Raw genomic sequence first — 21967 nt, 5'->3', positions numbered from 1 at the left:
AGCCATGAAATAGCTACATTGCCTTAATGCCAAAACTAAGGGTGATTTTTTAAAACAAATAATTCTAATAATGTAGAGAGAATTATTGAGATGGTCTGTGTCATTGGTAAACTTTCTTTGGATGCAGGGGGAGCTGTGGCATATTCTAGGAAATAGGAGTCATCATCAAAAACTACACTGAAATGTGATAAGAGACCCTTGTAACTGCCAATTTGGAAGCACCCATTTAAAAATGTATTTTTCAATATCGTTGACTTATTGTTATTACTGTTATTATTAAACCATAATTTGTATACATTAAAATGTACAGATCTTAACTGTTTAGCTGTAACTAGCATCCATATGAAGACACGGAATGTTTTCGTCACCCCAGAAAATTCATTCAGGCTTCTTCCCAGATAATTTGGTTTCTTTCCAATTTAGAGCTTCTATGCGTAAAGAGGCGGTTTTTGTATATTATGGTGAACATAAGCACTCATTTCTGTTGGGCATATGTCTAGGAGTGTGATTGCTAGGTTGCAGGGTATGTGTATGTTAAGATTTAGTAAGTACTTTAAAATATTTTTCCATTGCAATTGGACCAATTTGCACTCCTCCAGCTAGGTAAGAAAGTCACAGTTGCTTCATATACTTGCCAGCACTTTGTATTGTTCATATTTTTAATTTTACCCAAATTAAAACCATGATGGGTTCCCATGCATATGTAAAGGTGATTCATTATTTGAGTCGTTTTTCATGTTTACCGGGTATTTTTCTACCCTCTATAATGAAAAGCCTGTTTATTACAGTGTGTTTTAAATGTTCATTTTCTTACCTACAATTATGCCCTAACAATGGGTCTCTGATTTCCCTAAAGGTGAGTGATGCTTTTAATAGGTCTTTCTATTCCTAATGCTTAGTGCACTACTCTAGCACATTGCAGATTCTTAAAATATTGATTTGAATGAAATGAGGGTAATTATTAAATAGCTCCTCCTATGCGCCAGATGCTTTTCATGTATTTTGCAGTTAACCCCATACCAACTTCATTTGCAGATGAAGAACTTGAGATTTAGAGAGTTTTAGGTACTTGCCATGGTCACAGAGGTACTAATTGGCTTGCATTGCTGTAGTCTGAAACCAAGATTTTTGAATTCAAAAACTGTTTTTTTCTTTGTTCCTTCCATTCACCACAATGGCTTTAAATGAAAAAGAGCCTCCCATTGTACTCATTCTGTACCCATTTACTGAGCAGGATGGCAGAGGATGCTGTGCTTTCCAATATCCATGTCTCTCATTTGTTCTCTGGGCATGCAGCTAAACTACATTTCCCAGGATACTTTAAGTTAGATTGCGTCTATTACGGCAATGGAATGTGATGGAGAATTATATACCATTTCTAGATCTCACCCATAAAAATCTTCCACATACAACCTTCCACTTACTGCTCCTGTGAAACATTTGGAGTCTACATATTGAGCATGGAGTTGTCATAATATATAAGAAGTCTGGGTCCCTGAGTGACTGTGTGAAACAGAAAATTTCACCCCACCCCACACCCACCTCCTGCTATCACAATGATTTTAAAAGAGTGAACATTAAGTTCTCATTGTGATAGACAACAGAGGTCTCAGGGTTTGTTAGAGCACTTCAGCCTACTACATTTTTCTCTAGGTGTTGGTGTGGAGATGAACAGCTGTTAGCCTAGGGAACTTCAGTCTGATAAACAAATGCAATTGATCCTTGAACAATGAGAGGCTTAGTGGTGCTGGTCCCATGCACAGTCAAAAATCTGAGTATATCTCTTGACTCTCCAAAAACTTAACTACCAGTAGCCTAATGTTGACCAGAACCTTTACTGATAATATGAACAGTCAATTAATACATAATTTGTATGCTATGTGTAGTATATACCGTATTCTTGCAATAACATATGCTAGAGAAAATATAATTTTATTAAGAAAATTACAAGGAAGAGAAAATATGTTTACTACTTATTAAGTGGAAGTAGATCATTATAAGGATCTACATCCTCATCATTTTCACATTGAGCAGGCTGAGAGAAAGAGGAGAGATTGGTCTTGCTGATTCGGGGGTAGCAGAGGCAGACGTGATCAAGGAGGTAGAATGTGAGGCAGAAGAGGCAGGAACACTGAGTGTAAATTTTATTGAAAATAAATCCATATATAAGGGACCTGTGCTGTCCAAATCTGTGTTGTGTAACGATAAACTGTAATTCTAACACAATATGACAAATGTTATAAAGCTACAGATGAAGTTCTATGGCAAATGATGGAGGAAGAACAATTCTGTCTTATAAACTTATAGAATATCTATCTCACTGAGAGGATCATATTTTTATGTGGATCCTGAAAGATCAAATCAAAGTGATTCACCTTTCAGGTTATAGAAACAGTAGGAAGAAATGAATGGAATAATAAATTCATGGTACACTTTTTCCCGGACATTCATGAAGTTCTAGGTAACTGGAGTGCAGCTCTTAGAAGAAGCATGATTACAGAGAAGTCCAATAAAACAGACTGGTTGTTGAAATTGAATATGCTATAAGAAGCAATTGAATTTGGTCTTATGATCAATGGGGAGCCATCTCTTATGACTTGCAGGGAGAAGAAATTAGAAGCCGGAAAATCATTCAAAGGTATTGCAATTATCCAGGTGAAAAATAATGAAGATCAGAACTAAGACACTGTGAATAGGAATTAAGAAGTGGTAGAGTCTTAAAATTAGTACTGCTGTGGATGCAAAAGGAATAACGTTTAGACTATTCCTTTTGTTGAATGTCTTCTGCTATTAAAAAAGTATTACATAAATTAAGTCCAAATGAACCTTTGATATTTCCAGGTCTCATTCTAGAATCTATGTTTCCAACTTCTCAGAACTTCTAGAAGCCTTGTCTGTACACAAAATGTGCTTATCAATAACATTTTATCAATGACAAAGGTAAGTTTTGATTCTGGAATTATTAATTTCTTACATGCCTTTCCCCAATTTATTGCTTTTCTGCTTTACATGGAAGACAGTTTAATTCCACAACAGTTATTGGGCTTCCATTATGTTCTCATATAGCAATAAGTACCAATGATAAAGAGGAGTATAACCTTTTACCTCAGCCTTTATGAAATTCCTGGTCTAGTAAAGGTAGAGAGAAAGTAGGTTGAGAAGGACAAGATCGCAGCACAAAATGGCTACAATGCAGTCTAAGGGAACTGTCAAAATCAAGTGGTAAGAGGGGTTCAATGTGCTAAGAGGTTTCAAAGGAGTGATGTTAAAGGATCAGGCATGTTTGGTATTAGTCATGGTTTTGTGCAGACCACACACAATGTGGTATAGGCTTTCATGATGAAGACAGTGGTGATGAGACGATTATGATAATGATGCTGATGATGAAGGAGGACAAGTTCCTTTTAGCGTTTACAGTTTTATCAGCTACTGCTGACCTGTCTGTGGGCACATGGCCAGGCAGGCCATTCATCCACATTCATGCCTAGTTTCCTGCATTAATGACTCAAACCACTAATTATGTAATAATAATGATGATAACTGTTAGGCAGAGTCAATTTCCACTGTTTGTTTTGTTATCTTCAGGGGATTAAAGGCAGTTTTCTAAAACCTCCCTTAAATCTACAGAATAGAGCAAATATACAGGAGGAAATTTATCACCAAGGATTAAAGAAGCTCATGTCAGGACCAGGGTAGAAGACACCCAGAAGCTTAGCAAAAAGAATGAAAGAGTAGTGTATTTACATTTGCTCCTGGAAATGTGCATACAAACAGAATCACAAGTGGAGGGGAAAGAGTAACCCATTGTATGATGAGGGAAGGTAGGGGAAAAAAGTACAAAACAAGATTTTAACTTGGTTTTTGGAGAATTAAATAGGGCTGACTCCAGAAACATCATAAAGTAAGTTTCCCAAAGGGAGAACATGTTGGCAGGAAATCAGAATCCCAGTTTTAGAACTGAATTATTATTATTCTAACTAAAACAAAAAAAAACTCTAAATTTTTTAGCCTAAAAGTGAATTTTGGAAACAATGTAATAGATGCATTCATTTATTCTCTAAGGACACATTGATAGTCCTTTATAGACCAGATCCCATGCTATGTATTAGTAAAAAAGTGCTGAGACAGTGTTGTCTTCCTCAAGGAGTTTCCAGTCACACAGATCAACTCCCAGGGAAATAAAAAAGACCAATACCATGGCGGTGATTATTGTGGGGCCATGTGCAAGGTTGCTAAGAAAGAATGGAGAGATGACGTCTTGGTCTGCCTAGTATAATGTGAAAAGATTTCCCAGAGAAGAAACTATCTTTATCTGGGATAGGCAATATGAGTAGGAATTTGGAGAATGAGAAGAAAAAAATGGAGATAGACATTTAAGGAAACGAGAAAAAAATGAGAAACTGATCATGCATCAGTAATAATTATTGCAGGTAAAAATTACTGATGGGTCTTAAATTCATTGGGTAAAAGCTTAAGAAAAAACAAAATTTTCGTATCCTCGAAGCATCTCCTCCAAGGTGTGATTGACTACAAAGGCAAAGATAATTTTACAGAAGTAAAATCTGGCAAAAACAACCTTCTGTTGGAGTGAAATTGGCATTGCCAGTAATAAGACATATCAACATTATGAGCTCTGTGACATGATGCACCGAGAAAAACACAACATAATTTTGTGATGTTTAAGCATAACGTCACTTTAATCCCAAGAAAACATGAGACACGCCACACCTGAGGAACATTTAGCATAACAACTGATCATTACTCTTCAAGAGTGTCAAGGTCAGGGAAGAGAAGGAAAGACTAAGGAACTTTTACAGACTTGGGGAGACTAGGAGGAAATAACAACTAAAATGCAAGGTGGGATTTGGATATGATACAAAACCAGAAAAAAGCTAATGGAAAGAAGGACGGAATTTGAATAAGGTCTTTAGTGAATAGTGTCTTCTCATGTAAAATTCTTTTACTTGATAAATGAACTAATGTTATGCAAGATGAGAGGGGAAGAGGAGTGAAGAATACACAGACAGTCTCTTTAATATTTCTTCAACTTTTCTGTAAGCCTACGATTGGCTCAAAAAAAAAAAAAATGGAAAAAGAGGATGTGTTGGTTTAAGATAATGCGGTGTACATATGGCAGATAAGTACATTGATAGGGCCCAAGTGTTGGATATTTCTGGGAAATGAGGTAAGCCAAGCCCTTCCTAAGGACTTTGGGCTTAATCCTGTAGATAATAACAGTCTATTGAGGAAGTTCAGCAGCAGAGCACCCCATTTGTGGTTTATCAACAACCTTTTGGTGACAGTGTGGACAAGAAGATAGAAGCACTGGAGTTGTGCACACTTTCAAGTAGCTATAGGCTCAGGGAGAGAAGTTAAGGGTTAGTCACAGAGAGGGTGAAGCAGAATGGCAGAATTCTACAACAGTCTTTTCAAAGATTAATCATCATTCCCTTGCAATATAATTGGAGGGATGGAGGCAGCAAACCACATTGCCATGTATGTACCTATGCAACAATCCTGCATGATCTGCACACATACCCCAGAACCTAAAGTACAATAAAAATAAATAAATAAATAAAAATGGACTATGAGTGTTTCCTAGGCCTGTATTATATATGAATGTTTCCAAGGCTATTTTTCATAGTCACCACCCATCTACCCATGTGTGTAGTCTACATTGTTGTCCATTTTATCCTGACTATAAATTTACTCATTCTCTGTTGTTGTTGTTGTTGTTTGCACTCCTTCTTCATTTTCAGCATGAAATTTGGTGTTATTACCTGGAGATCACCTATACCTCTCAAGAATAAGTCACGTCTTTCCGTGCATCATACAAACAGACACGATCAGACAATGCATTTTTTTCCTTCCTCAAATCATGCTCCAGGTAGGCATCAAAAAACAAAGCAAAGAATTTTCACTCTTTTTCTGTGCTAAAGTTGCCAACCCATCCAGTGGATCAAGATAGCTGGGCTGAGAATCAAGTAAGTTTTTAGTCAAGAGTAGCAATGAAAGAGAGAGAGAAAGAAAGAGAAAAGCCAGGCGCAATAGCTCATGCCTGTAATCCCAGCACTTTGGGAGGCCAAGGTCGGCAGATCACCTGAGGTCAGGAGTTTGGGACTAGTCCAGCCACCATGTTGAAACCCCATCTCTACTAAAAATACAAAAAAATTTAGCCAGGAGTGGTGGCGTGTGCCTGTATTCCCAGCTACCTGGGAAGCTGAGGCAGGAAAATCGCTGGAACCCAGGAGAGGGAAGCTGCAATGAGCTGAGATCATGCCACTGCACTCCAGCCTGGGCCACAGAGGGTGACTCTGTCTCAGAAAAAAAAAAGAAAAAGACAGTAAAAAGGAAGGAAAGAAGGGAAGAAAGAAAGAGAGTCAGAAGGAAGGAAAGAAAGAAAAAGAAAAAAAGAGAGGTAGAGAAGAAAGGAAAGGGAAAGAAGGAAGGAAGGAGAGAAAGAAATGAAGGGAAAAAAGAGAAGGAAAAGGAAAGAAAGGAAGGAAGGAGGGAAGGAAGGAAGGAAGGAAGGGAGGGAGGGAGGGAAAGGAAAGAAGGAAGGAAGGAAGGGAGGAAGGGAGGGAGGGAGGAAGGAAGGAAGGAAGGAAGGAAGGAAGGAAGGAAGGAAGGCAGGCAGGCAGGCAGGCAGGCAGGCAGGCAGGCTGGCTCAATGTCTAAGTTGAGATGGGGAAGAAAAAAATGAAGGAGTGGCATTTGTAACCAGAGGGCAGGGCATAGCCTGGTGACAGGGAAAGATGCATTGAAGAGAGGAACATATAGTGCTTGAATCTAGCTACCTGGAATGTAGCTTTGCTCCCGCCAACTGGTGTAAAAGAACATGATTAATGTAGCCATGTCTAGCTAGTTTGGTGTTCGGGACATCGAAACTCTTGGCCTTTTGTGTGGCCCTGATATGGGAGTGGTGGGCTGGTGGGAGATAAGTCCAATAACAGCAATGCCCCAGACAGAGATGGGGGTATGTATTTGTTTTAGGGGAGTTGTTATCAAGATATTATAGAAGTGTCTCACTCTTTCTCAGAGTTTAAATTTATTCATTCATTTTTTAAAACAATGGGGATAATTCAGAAAATTTAAGAGAAATTTTAGACAGGTTTTTATTAAAGTACTTTTGTTTTCTACTCAAAATGCCATTAATAGTCAGGCATTACCCACACTGATTTCTCTGCTTGCTGTGAGTGAGTCTTTTGGGCCTTTATTTATTTATTTAATATTGGCATATAGATTCAAGATCTGTTCTTTTTTAGAATAAGGAAACAAAAAATATTTTTCTGTTGTTAAGCTGTTGCTTATGCCTCTTCCTTATCAAGGGGACTCATTCTCTGTTATACTCAAGACTATTAGCAGAAATAATAACTATACATCATTTTATTTCTCATTTGAGTAAGAAGTGGACCCTCTCCTTTCTGTTCCACAGTTTTTACCAAGTAAAAAGCAGGCAAAGTTCACAGGACATACTGTAAGATATAAAATCCAAAGAACATGCTACGTTCGCCTTCCTGTTCCTTGCTATAAATCATGTACTGGAGTGTGCCGTGCTGTTGTAGTGACAGTATTCTCAGTCCCTTATACTGACATAGGGGCGGTGGCCAAGCAGAATTGTTCATGGGACATGTGACATGGTTCCAAAGATAAAAATTCATCTATTTCACAATTGTTCCCTGAGCCAGCCCTGAGTCTATGGAAAAGTCCTAACAGCAGTGCGGTGGTGGCTCTGTCTCCATCACAGCTCCACTAGTCAGGACTATAGAAGCATAGCACCATCATTACCCGATTCACAGACTCCCCACAGTGGAGTGAGTGGCCGCTGTCAGGATGCAGAGGTTGTCTATGGGCATGGGTGGGATTTCATAACAATTACAAAAAAACTAGTTTTCAGTCAATCTCCATGAAATACGATGCGCTATATATTAAAAATATTACTTACCACTGAATAATTTATCCATGACCTTTTGGAATATGAAGAATTATCTTGTTGCATATTATCAAAGTAAATCATCTCTCTCTTCTGTTTAATGGCAGACATCTTTAATATGCCTATGAGGTTCCACTTTAAATATTCAACCTGATATAGAATGTCTGTATACACATGTCTTTTGCAGATGAAGTGAGCTGCTTTTCTTTTGCCTTGGAGATCCTGGGCTTTAGATTGAGAGATGGCTGGGCAGTGTGAAATGTTGAAAGCTTTGTTTATGATTTGACATCTTCACATTGAACTAGGAGGATAAGCTAAGAGGTGAGTAGGTTGTCTTAAATTATTGGGCAAAACAGGCAAAACCTAGACTCAAACTGAATTTTCTGGATTCTCTGTCCAGTACTCTATTCTGCATAGTGATGAAGAGCAGGGTTTAGAAGCAACTGTTGTCCAGCAAACCAAGGCAGGAAAAGGATGAGAGGAAGAAATTCATGACACATATAGTGAATGATGTTGTCTAATACTGTTTTGCTAGGAGGTTAATTATTTGATTCTGTGGGGAATAAAGAGGTCTACCTGATATCCTAACAAAAGATATGTGCATACAGGCATTCTATATTCGGCTGACTATTTAAAGTAGACCCTCATAGGCATATTAAAAATGTTTTCTATTAAACAAAAGAGAGAGATGATTTAGTATGATGATCTATGACAAGATAATTCTTCATATTCCAAAAGGTCATGGATAAATTATGTGTACTAGCATTGGGACATTTATTCTTTAAGAAAATATTTATTAAATCCCTATAGCATGCTAGGCATTATCATCAATGTTGTCTAGGCATATGCAGCACTAGGGTGGGTATCTCCCTTCCCTGTCTCACTGTTTCTACAAGAAGGGGAACATCAGTAGATATATCACACTTGGCATCTCTAAACCTCCACACTCACATTTTCCCAGGCTGGGAGTGGAGGTGTCAGTGACTTACCATGAGTAAGTTTCAACTATAAATTTGGCATAACTCTTCCTCTTGTTCATTTCCTTCTTTTTGGAACCTGCCTGCTCAGCTCTTGGTCATGTGTTAAGCTGAGCAGTAAATTTTCTGTTCTAATGGGCGTCAGTGTGTGATTTCCCCTCACTGTTTGTGATCAGAACAGTCAATCCATCTAACATGAAGGCTCCACATCATGAAATCCAATTTGTCTCACATCTATGTGAAGTTTCCTATCAGTTATATTGGTAAGGAAGTGGTTTGAAGTCAGGCAGAGGGGTGCTAGGTCTACAAACAGCATATGGGCTATCACAGTGCAGGACCCTTGTCATGGGTGTAGGAGCAGCGCAGTTATACAGTCACATGGGGCCTCCGACTTGATGGAGGCCACATTTCCATTATGCAGTAACCCCCACAAAATATGTAGTGGATATTCCCAAAGTTTTTAGCCCAATGGAGGGTACTTATGGTGTCAGCTGCATGGATAAATCTTAAACTACTCGAATTCAGCTTGAATGGGCATCAGAAGATCATTTTAGATATAGCAGATAGAATATTTGTCACTTTTAAGCCTTAACGTAGCTGGGATCTATACACAGAACTCTGGTAAGGTTTTAGTATTAAAATGCATTGGATTGTATTGGATCTGTTACTCCAAATCCGATTCAACATTTGGGAACGTGGAGAAAACTCCCTAGTCCCGGGGCTTATTAAATGCCTCAAGAATCACCCTTCTACACACGCACACACACACACTGATCCTAGATTCATTACTAAACTTTTTCTGTATTTTATTGTATTTGAAGAGCGCAAGTTAGAAATTTTGGTCCTCAGGGCCCCCATTGCAAGTTTCAGAAATAGCAAAAACCATTTCTGTTCACAGATATTGGTTCAACTGAAAGTCAGGTATGGCAAGGGAGAAACTTCCTCTAGGAGGCAGCTATTTTAGTCCTAATCAATTCCATGGCAAGGAGCTTTGTTAATAGACACAGAGGAGGTATAGGAGTAAGAATGACAGCCGGCATGTGAGTTAGCACATATGCTTGCAGAAAGACCCATGCTCCATACAGGACGGGTGACAAGGTCACAGGGATCAAAGGAAAAGTGGAAATTAGGGAGGTTTAAATGCACTTATTGGGAAAGAATGTTACTTCAAGATAACCTGATGATTGGACTGCCACCACTGCGTATTTGTAAACTCTAGAAGACTCAATGTAATGTCAAATGGCCCTTTTATAGAATGGGAGACAGAATCCCTAAGTGAAATTTCCTCTCAGATAAGATAAATGTACGTTGCCCAAGCTAACTTTTGTTAAAAAAGATCCCCTAACTGAGTTTAAATTTATAGTTGATCATCTTCCTAAATAGAGATGGCCTGATTGGTACATTTGGAATGGAAATCAGAATTTTCTTCATCTACCCACATTTTTTCAGATACCTTCAAATCTTTGCTATAGTCTTTGAAAGCTCTAAGTTCTGAGTTTCTTTATCTAAGATGAGGTCTGGAGGAGTAGGAATTCCCTTTGTTTCTATATGTGTAAGGTTTGCAGCAGTACTAGAAAAATCTCTTGTGTTTTTAAAAAAAATCTTTGGACACATTAAAAAGTGAGGCACAGACAGATTTGGTGTTGAACTAATTCAGTTTCTGAGGTTCAGATAAATGGCCTGTAATCTAATGATAGATAACACTGGCTGTGGTTTTTACAGGAAGCCAGGCATTGAAGATATCTTAAGCTAAGATGGAGCAGAACACAAAAAGGACCTCACTGTCTTTGGCTTTACATAGCCAAGAACAAGAATATTTGATTTTGGACTTCAATTACTTTGAATTTTGATGTATCTAAACTTGAATTTTCAAAGGGATCTAATCTGTGGACTTTATTTTCTTCCAAGGAATTTGATCCTGGAAAGAAGTTTATATTTAGCTATTTGGAATTTTATTATTGTGTTAATTTTAAGTTTCTTGTTGATTTATATTTGGCAATGTGCTGAAAAATAAGTAGGTAATACAGGTACCTACTTTTACAAGATTGTTATAGATTAAATGAGTTAATGGAAAATGCCTAGAAAATACTATATCAAAATTTTCCATTAGTCTTTTATCTATCAATGTGTTCAAAATTTGGGGAGTGGTGATGAGAGAAGCTATTGGGGCCTTCCATGAAGTCCAACAATCAGTACTAGTTATGGACACACAGCAGTATTATGATTCTGGCTTCAGTCTAATGGTAGAGGCAGATGAGTAAACTGATAATTGTAGTACATGATGTGATGTATTATAACAAAGATGTGATATGCTGTGGGAACTTGGAGATGGGAGCAACTGACAATTCAAATGTTACTGTAGCTGTGCAGAAGACTAGTCCAAGACAAATTGTGAATCTGAGCCTAATATTCTTCAGCCCTACAGCTGAATCTTCCTATTACTGCTTCCCATCATTTATCTGTCACATAGTGACCCATGTCCTTTCACTACCTGCTGGCTGCCCTCCTAGAATTGCTCCTTCCAATATTTAGTTCCAGATTCAATAGCAGGTTGGCACAACAGCTGCCTGAAGCACCCATCCATATGAGCTGCCACACCATCAGCTGAGGATTGGAAACATCACTGGATACAGAAAAAGGTAGAGAAAAATTAAGTTTTCAGAAAGGAAAGGACCTTGTATACTAGATGAGATTTCCAGATCCAGGAAACAGAAGCTAGCTTAGGACAATTAAACAGAAAAGGAATTTATTACACATATTTAGCAAATCACAGAATTGTTAAAAGAAACTTGGAGGCTAAGTGCTCAGAGCATCGCCTTTAAACCACACTGTGAAACTGGTCTGGTAAGAAAACTGCACACTCACTAGATAGTACAATCTGTACCACCACCACTTGTGCATCAAGAACTCACTGCTTCTGAAAGCACTATTGCTTCCTTCACAATGCCCCTTTGACATAAAAAAGCACCTTTTCAACTTCTGCAGCTACTACAGCCTTCAAATGCTGAATACTTTAATAATCTTGGCAACAAATACAAAATAGATTGTGTGCAATTCTTTGTTCCTCACACAGCTTGCTTTCTATCATATTTTGCAAAATGCATTCACTTGGTGGAGTCTAGGTAACATGCTTGAATTCAAGCTGCAAGGAAGCTGGCAAAGCCATTTCTATGGCTTCTTTCTCGAAGTGATGTTGGGAAAGCCTTAGGCAATCAGAAAACATGACAAGTGTCTATATACTAATGATAACATTGGAGGAGGAGTGAAACTCTTTTTTTTTTTTTTTTGAGACAGAGTTTCGCTCTTGTTACCCAGGCTGGAGTGCAACGGTGTGATCTCGGCTCACCGCAACCTCCGCCCACCGCAACCTCCGCCTCCTGGGTTCAGGCAATTCTCCTGCCTCAGCCTCCTCAGTAGCTGGGATTACAGGCACGCGCCACCATGCCCAGCTGATTTTTTGTAGTTTTAGTAGAGACGAGGTTTCACCGTGTTGACCAGGATGGTCTCGATCTCTTGACCTCGTGATCCACCCGCCTCGGCCTCCCAAAGTGCTGGGATTACAGGCGTGAGCCACCGCGCCCGGCCGGAGTGAACTCTTTAAAAACTTCACTGAATAATAATTGATATCACAAAATATCTTATAAGGTGCTTCTGTTTCAAATTAACAGAGGGGTTTTACTATGATCTGAATGTTTGTGTTCCCCTAAAATTCCTATACTGAAACCTAATCACCAACATGATATATTAGGAGGTGAAGCCCTTGGGAGGTGATTACATTAGGTGATGGGCTTAATGCGCCTATACAAGAAACTCCAGAGAGCATCCTTACCCCTTTCACCATTGAGTACACAGGAAGAAGGCACCATGTATGAACCAGAAAGCAGACCCTCACCAGACACTGCATCTGCTGGCTCCTTGATCTTGGACTTCCCAGCCCCCAGAAATGTGAGAAATACATTTTTGTTTCTCATAAGACACCCAGTTTATGACCTTTTGTTATAGCAGTTCCAATGAACTAAGACATAAAACAGTTTTTCTTCTTTATTTTACATGAAAGTTTGGGGCCAGAACTCAGAAAAAGCGTTCAAGTCCACTATGAGATTCCTTTATTCCCCAAACAGTGCTCTGCTTCTCTTTTCAGTGCTGAATATATATGAAAAGCTATTTATTTTTTTTTTCTTCGATACAGAGTCTTGCTTTGTCACCCAGGCTGGAGTACAGTGGCACCATCTTGGCTCACTGCAGCCTCTGCCTCCTGGGTTCAAGCAATTTCCCTGCCTCAGCCTCCCTTATAACTGGAACTGTAGGCCCACACCAACAAACTTGACTAATTTTTGTATTTTAGTAGAGGTGGGATTTTGCCATGTTTGCCAGGCTGATGTCCAACTCAAGTGATCTGCCTGCCTCAGCCTCCCAAAGTGCTGAAATTACAGGTGTGAACCACCATGCCCAGCCCAAAAAGCAAATTAGTTTGAAGATGCATCTAGTTATTAGTGTACCTGGGGGGCACTCTTAGTATTAACATTTAACTATGTGCCACAGTAAAGGTTCCCTCCTTTTCCGGAATGGACAGTATCAAGGACACTTATTCAATAAATGGTGTCAAATATTGTCTGATAGTCAAAGCCTTCTAAAATCTGGATTAAATTACCACTTCATCTTCTGCTACATTTTCTCTCTTACTAGATGCCACAACCACACTGGACACTACAGGCTTTGCCCAAATATATTATTCTATTTGTTCCTCTCAGTTTTATAAATTCAGGTCTTGATACCAAATCTGCTTTTAAGTCCTGGATGTGCAATGTCATAGATAAGATATATTGGTCAAGGTTTCTTCCCTAAAATAAAAAACAGTAATATTATCAAGTAATTACACGTAAAATATTAGCCATTATTATTATCTTTGCTTTTTACTTTACTTCTCTCACTGTTGAAGTTCTACTTAATCTCCAAGTCAAAATGAAATACAAATGCTCACAAAAAATAAACTCCCCACTACACCTTCCACCCTCAACACTATGATGCTTTGTTTTCCACTTATTGCACCAGTAACAGTTTCACAGACTGGCTTGCATTACAGTCGTATATTCACTGTGCACACTGCCGTCACCTCTATTGTGACCTTCTTTCTAGAAATCAGAGTTGGTTTCATCAGCGTGTTTCCAACACAAAAATACGTTGCTTATATGGAGCAGAATTTCAGCAAATATTTGTTGGTTTGAGCTAAATGGTGATTCTTATTTTGTTCATATTCCTGCCCTTTGTTAATTAAAAATAGAGAGGTGAAAGGATTTTAATAAAATAGGGAGTTATTCCATTATATAACTTATTTATTTTTATAAAAGTTTTCTGGAACCACATTGCAAACTTCTTAGGTGTATGCTACACTTGGGTTGAATGCAGCACCAAAAAGCAGTCATTTTCAATCTCTTGAAAGATTACTGATGGATGCTGGTTGTATTAATCTGTTCTCACACTGCTAATAAAGACATACTGGAGACTGGGTAATTTATAAATGAAAGAGGCTTAATTGACTCACATTTCCACATGGGTGGGGAGGCCTCACAATCATAGCTGAAGATGAATGAGGAGCAAAGTCACGTCTTACATGGGGGCAGGCAAGAGAGATTTGTGTAGGGGAACTCCCCTTTATAAAGCCATCAGATCTCGTGAGACTTATTCACCATCATGAGAACAGCACGAGGAAAAACCTGCCCCATGATTCAATTACCTCCCACCTGGTCCCTCCCAGGACATGTGGGTATATGGGAGCTATAAGTCAGGATGAGATTTGGGTGAGGACACAGCCAAACCATATTATTGGTCTAGTGAAAAACTGCAGTCCTGGACATTATCAGCCAGATTCTTCAGCGACACTTTTTGGTACTAAAAACCAATCGGCTATAGAAGCTGCACCAAAAGGATTAGAAAGGCAGCTTCTCCATCTTTTGACAGGGAAATCAAGGGAAAGGTATGGCTAACACTTTTCCAAACTTCCTCTAAGGGATTGATCTAGTTTTATTTTAATTTGGAGAAATAAAGTGTGTCATCAAACTTATATCCTGAACTTTCACATTTTTGACAATGCTTTTACTGTAAAGGCAGGTAAGCAGATGTGTCTATATACACAGATAAGGTCTGGGGAAGATTGTGAAGCTGCAATGGGAAAATACATAGCAGTGTCAAACATAAGCATAGTGATTTAACCCATTTGCAGATAATGTCAGCCTTATTTCGGAAAAAGTTCTAGTTACTATTTAGTCTTCCATTGTCTTTAAGGATCTTTTTGAGGGAAGGATATCAGAATGTTTGAGTTAGAGGGAACTTGGAAATTGTACAGCACTTTCACATGATGTAGAAGTACCCTGAAGCCAATTTAGAAGTGAGACCTGAAAATGATCACATGGAGTATGCAGCACCAGTGAGACTGGAATCAGATCTGTTTCTGTGCAACTCGGTCCTGATCAAAAGCTACTTAGAGAAACTACTCAAAGACAGCATTCTTTACTTTCTTCCTAAGCATCAGGCATACTTTATTTTAAGCTGTTTCCTTTGCAGATTAGCAGCTATGTTGGAAAACAACACAATTTCAGTGTTTATTATGATATGAAAGGAGAAGGGAAGCTTTGCAAATATTTTCTATATGTAAGTAATCCTAACTATGGGGCTAACCATTTTCCTGTTACCTTCTTCCTCAATCTTAGTCTCAAAATATATGCTATTGAAAAGCTTGTTCTGACCATTCCTTTTTTTTTTTTTTTTTTTTTTTTTCGAATAGCAACACTTTTCTTTGCATCTCTTTAACTTTGGGCATCTGCAGGTCCTGCTTTGGCTTCGTTCCTAATTACTATATTATTAGCTTGATTTTCATCTGCTCTTGGCCATTTAGCCTATGTGGACTTGTTTTCTCTGCCCTACTAATTAGGAGTTGAGCAGTGGGGTAGCCAAAACAAGTCTGCCCAGATTCAAGATATAACCTCATTCAGTATCAGTTTTCTCATTTCAACAAACTAGGGCTTCTTACATTTTGAGGCATGACCTTTCAATCCAAATCCACTATTTAATAAAGTTCCCAAATTAACAACCATGGGTCCATACGGCTTATCCAAGAGAGCCCTGTGGGTTCCTGTTAATCCAATCTCAGTGGCAGAGCCTGGACTTGGGCTGCTTCCTGAGAAGCTATATCTAGTTTTAAGCTGCTGTGTTTGGCAGATTCACTTGGAGAAAATTTACTAATAACTCAGAATGTAGTTTTCTCTGGGTGCCCCCGAGTGTGCACAGGGATTACATACCACAAGAGAGAGTGAAACTGTTGATAAAAGTTGAGCTTTACTCAACTAAATAGAAAACTTCCACTGGGTGATCCATCCAGCAAAAAAGAAACTTAGACTCCTTGACTTGTTCCCATTACATCTGAAAAGTCCTAATTAATACTCTCCAGTGCTCTGCATTTCCAACCATTTATGAATTACAGTGGAACAGGGAGAACAGGGTCTATGAAGGGCCCCCACATGATTGAATGCTCTTCTGTTGCTGTCTTGAAACTCTAAAAGCTGTAATCTTTGAATGTATGTTTTGAATGTGCAACCTTGAAGCATGTGATTGAACAAAGGATGTATATGGAAAAGAGGTAAATGCTTTCCCCTGTAATGACACTGTTGTCCAGCTTTTTAAACAAGCCTCTCCCATTTTCATCACTGTCCTGAGTAAGAATGAGGCATATATCACAGAGTCCCTACTTCAGCATGGCCATTTGTACACACATATGGCCCTGTAACCTCTGTCATGGCTTGTATCCTACGCACACATTACCTCAATGAGTCAGGTTCCCTTTTGCTCTGCTTCACGAGGAGTTATCTAAAACTATTTATCTGACACTTGCTCTGTGCCAAACACCATATCTAGCACTTAACCCACATCAGTCATGGAATCACCATGGTGGCTCTCTGGGATCAGTGTTCTCATTATTCCCATTTTACAGGTCAGGAAATTGGAATTTAGGTTAATAACTTGTCCAGAGTCACATGGTAAGTGTTCAAGTGAGGATTTGAATCTTAACAGATTAAAGCCAGAGCTGACACCCTAGAAACATGAATACAGGTAAAAACAACATTTTTAAAGATGCCCAGCTCAAGAGCATAATCTGAATATTATACTCTTAGTAATCCACGCCATGATTTCATCAGTAATCTTTTAACCTTTTATTGATTTATTTCCACTTTTTAAAAAAAGTGTCTTCATTTTACAGAATTGGCTCTATGCTGTTTCACATGAAGTGACAGCAATATGATAGGTGGTGAAATATATCCTTGCAGTAAACAATAACAACAAAAAAGTGTCTTCAATATAGTAGTATATTAGATTTTGATCTGCTAAAATTCATCTTAATGAGGCATCAGTGAGGGGATGACAGCTGTGATAATTGTGATAATAATGACAGTCTCCTTTCTCTCATTTCATTTTCATTATTTAAATAAGGAGTATCCGAGTAACCAGCTGTTCTGCTTAAGGTCCTTAGGTCAAAATTGCAGTTTCACTCACTTTTTATTATTTTTATTTTCCGATCTCTCTTTCTGTCTCTCTTTCTCAATCTGAGACTAGGTTTAGAAAAATGCGTGTGGTACAGGTAGTGAGTTCAAAATCTGTAAGTTTCCATTTCTAGAACCTAATTCCAAAAAAGGACATGTGGCCTCCATACCAATCCTGCAAATATTTCCAAAAACTCCTCTTTATATAATTCACCCTTTAAGTCCAAAAACAATCCAAAAGCCTTGCTGCAAGGCACTCTCTCCCTCAGCTGCCACATGGGTCATTGCAAGTCCTGATCTTAGGTGATATTTCGGTCTGAAAAGAGGGAGAGCAGTTCACTTTCATGTCATTCCTCATCTTCTTCTATGGCTACTAAGCCAAAATAACAAGGCTACACATTTTATAGTGTTTTCCCCCCAAATTCGTGTGTTCAAGCTCTAAGTCAGAATATGACTAAATTTGGATATAGGGCCTTTAAAGAGGTAATTAAGTTAAATTGAGAGCAGTAGGGTGTGCCTTATTCCAATAGGACTGGTGTTTTTAGAAGAAAAGGAGATTCAGCACACAGACACACCAGGGAAGTGCACACACAGAGAGACGACCGTGTGAGAAGGCAGCAAGAGGACAGCCATCTGGATGCCAGGGAGAGAGGCCTCAGATGAAACCCATCCTGTTGCCATCTTGATCTTGAACTTGCAGCCTCCAGAACTGTTAGAAAATAAATTTCTGTTCTTAAATAACCCTGTCTGTAGTATTACCATATTATGTTACAGCAGCCCTAGCTAATACAGAATTTCTCTCATTTTCAGGCAAACACATTCTTAAGCTGCTCACCTTGTTCCCTGTCCCTTCCAGCCATTGTCTGAACCCTTCTTCACAGTCAACTTTGTAAATCATTTATGTAGTCATCCTTGACATTTTTCCATCACTCATCCCAATTTATTAGTAAATTATATCAATTTTAGCTTTAAAACAGTTCCAGAATGTTTTTCTTTTTAACCATTTGGCCACTACCATGGTGCAAGTTTCTATTATCTCTTACCTGGACCACAACAGTAGCCGCCAGTGGCTCTTCCTGTTTCCCTGTCCACCCTGCAGCAGCTTCTGATGAAAACCTCCCAATTACCTTGCATCTTAGAGGAAAAGACTGTCTTTGGAAAAAGATTTCCAAAGCCTGACATGATCTACCCTACCACCCCTTCACCACCCTGACCTCGACTACTATCTCTTTTTACTTCATGCATTACACTCAAGCTATGTTGAGTGTTCACTTCTGTTTCTTATCAATGCTATTCATGCAGCTGCTTCAGATTTTTAATATGTACTGCTTCTTCTGCCTGGAATGTAGTATTCACTGATATTTTCATGGTGCATGCTCCTCTCTCTCTCTCTCTCTCTCTCTCTCTCTCTCATTATCTATAGGTCCGTGCTCCAACTCCTCCTCACGAGAGAGGACTTCCCTGGCCAACTTCTCTGACCTCCCTAGATAAGACAACAACCATATCCACTTAGCAGTCCTTTAAATCCCTTTAAGTCTTGCTTAATGCTACATTATTCTTTCTAGCTGACATATTGTGTATTTTTTTGTATGTATATTGTCTGTCTTCCCTCTACAACAGAAGTAACTGCTCAGTTCCAGCATTGGTTAGCAGTGCCTGGAATGTAGTAGGTCTCAATAACTCTTTCCTAAAAAATAGTTCTACTTTGTTAATTCTCCTTTATTCTCATATTTATTTCAAATTGGTTTTTCCTCTTGTCTTCTGAATTTTCTCTTATTGGGGTATTCAGTGATCTCTGTTTTGCTAAACCTTCATCCAACTTTACCTCTCAGATGGTTTTGACAGAATAAAAAACTACCCTCCTATTGAATCATTTTCTCTTCCTAGCTTCTATGATTTCTTCCGTGCCACAGGCCACCCCTTAGTCTCCTCATTTCCTCCTCCTTTATGCAGCCCTGAAGCTGTGCAGCTCTTCAGAGATCTCACCAGAGTCCTCCTCTCTTCTCACACTTAAGTTTCTCTCCAGGTAATCTCATGGTCTCCCATGCCTTTAAATACCATGGGATGTTAAAGTCAGGAAACTTATTTTCTGGCCCAGCCTTATCTTCTGAGCTTTAGGCCGATGCTGTCATTAGGAATCTAGGTGTGATGTGTGGTAACTAAGTGCCATACCTACTTGTTCTTGCGTGTTACTTCCCTCAGAAGACATTTGATTGCTTAACTTGGAAAGTTGGGAGTCTCTTCCCTTTTCCTTACTTTCCATATTCAATTCACTAGCAAGTCCTGTTTATTCCACTGTTGAACTCTACCTTGTGTGTCTGCTGCCTTCTCTTCATCTTCTTCATCACACCCAAACCACCATCATTCCCTCCCTGGATCACTGCAACACCCATCTAAATGGTGTTTCTGCTTCTACTTTTGTCTTCTTTTTATCTGTTCTCTATGAAGTCACCAGTATGATCATATGATCATGCTACATTCTTGCTTAAAACACTTCAAATGACGCTCATTGCAATTAGGTTTTTAATTCCATCACGATCTGGCCTCTAGCTGTTTCTTTTGCATGACATCTCACATCTCCTGCTCCCACTCATCATCCTAAACATGTTTGAAATCATAAATAACTCTTATTTATGGAGCAACTGCTGTGTACATTGTGGTAGTTATTTAACCTATTTACTATATCATTTTCAATTTATGCAAAATGAGCATTAATGTCCCTAAATTTTAAATAAGAAAACTGAATTCCAAGAAAATTAATCATGGAATTGAAATCATATTTGTTAAATGAATGAATAAATTAATGAATTAATTTGCCCAAGACCACATAGCTGGACATTGCAGATTGTGTTCACCATACAGGGTTATTGAGATGATACATAGGCCAATTTTTCAAAGCTTAAAGTACCAAAATATAAATTCTAAACTCATATTACAGTTTGAAGTTTGTGTTATCCTGTATTATAGAGGCATTCTTGCTGGGTGGGAAATAGACAACTAAAAGGCTGAGTTCTCAACATTAAAGAGCTAATTTTTTCACTAGGCAGGCACGGCTTACATACATTAGAACTCGTAGAGAACAATATAACGTGGCATTTAAAAATCCGTGAGAGGACAACTGGAAAAAGTCCTCTTTTGCATGCTGTTGAGGAAAGACCTAAATAAAGGGGGCCCCAACCAATCAACACAATCAACTAAGTCAACCAATGGAGTGACACATTGTAGACAGTCTCTGACGTACAACGTAAAAGCCCCTAGAATTTAGCTCTGAGCACATAACCCACAAGAGTGTATCAAATCTGAGCTTACCAAATAGTACCTAACAAATGAGGTCTCCACTGACAATATGTCCACCCCGCTTCTACAACTGCCCACTCCATTAACCTCTATACCCTTTAACCTGATGTATTATCTTTCTTCTCACCACCTGACACCATCTATTTATCTGCTTGTCATCTGTTCATTGTGTCTCTGATCTGTAACGGGGGCTAGCACTTGGCATTTGCTGAAGAAATCATGTGTTTCCTGCATGAATCATGAACCAATAGGTTGAACTGAGTCCAGTCTTAAATGGAGGACTCAGAGATTAGGATAGTCATAGCAGCAATTATGTATTCTACCGTTACCTCTCTTGACTGCAAAATACTGCCTAATTTTCTGCCCCCAGTTTTCAGGATGGGTTTCCCTTCCCTCTTTCCACATCTTATAGTACGGAAAGCTGCAGCCCCATCCATGCATTGTCCCCAGAGAATATAACCAGGGGCATAGGCCAGGCCCTTTTTAACGACCCTCTGAGAGCTTTCCTGGGCATCTGTCTGCCGTGTCAGTGGCCTCACTTCCTTTGCTGCTGGTTCCAACCCAGAGGATCACCAGCCCATCTCCAAATGTGCTATTTGTGAGGATTCATCCAGATACAGCTCTCCAGAACCCAAGAGACCCCACACTGGCTCCATTCAACTGTGACAATGTGCCCAAAAGCTGCTGCAGGTTTCACTAAATTATGGAGCAAATGTCAGACTTCCCTTGCATTATCAGACACACATCTTACAAGGCCTCTTTATTGGGTTTTTATATCTTGAGGGGGTCTTAATAGGATGAAAAGGAGGCTTGCTAGGTGCAAATGAGTGCCGTTCGACTATTTAAAGGCACATTTAATTAAACTGGATTCATTGCCTGCATGGGGCAGGTTAAATGAAAACTAAATAGATGGAGTATGATTACATATTATTAAGAAGAGAGACAGCTCTGGAGACCAAATTCTTTTAACACAACATTAAGCTGAGCTCATTTCATATGCACAGTTTAGCACCGGCCTATAAGGAGAACGTGTTTAGAGAAAATCAGCAGAATGGTTATGAGCTCTAAACAGCTTTTAATAAAATGCAATGTTTCAGGGAAGGAGCAGCTTCTAAGCTTCACTTAAATATGCTAATTAAAGAAAATGAAGTTTCCCACTGATTCCAGGTTCCCTTTGTGTTCCCTCTATTTTTTATGTTCATCTCACCCAGGCTACTTTCTACCTTGTT

This window comes from Sapajus apella, unplaced genomic scaffold (genome assembly GCF_009761245.1).
Source record: "Sapajus apella isolate SASKATOON/1434 unplaced genomic scaffold, GSC_monkey_1.0 scaffold18, whole genome shotgun sequence".
NCBI lineage: Eukaryota > Metazoa > Chordata > Mammalia > Primates > Cebidae > Sapajus > Sapajus apella.
Note: the sequence above shows the minus strand (reverse complement) of the source record.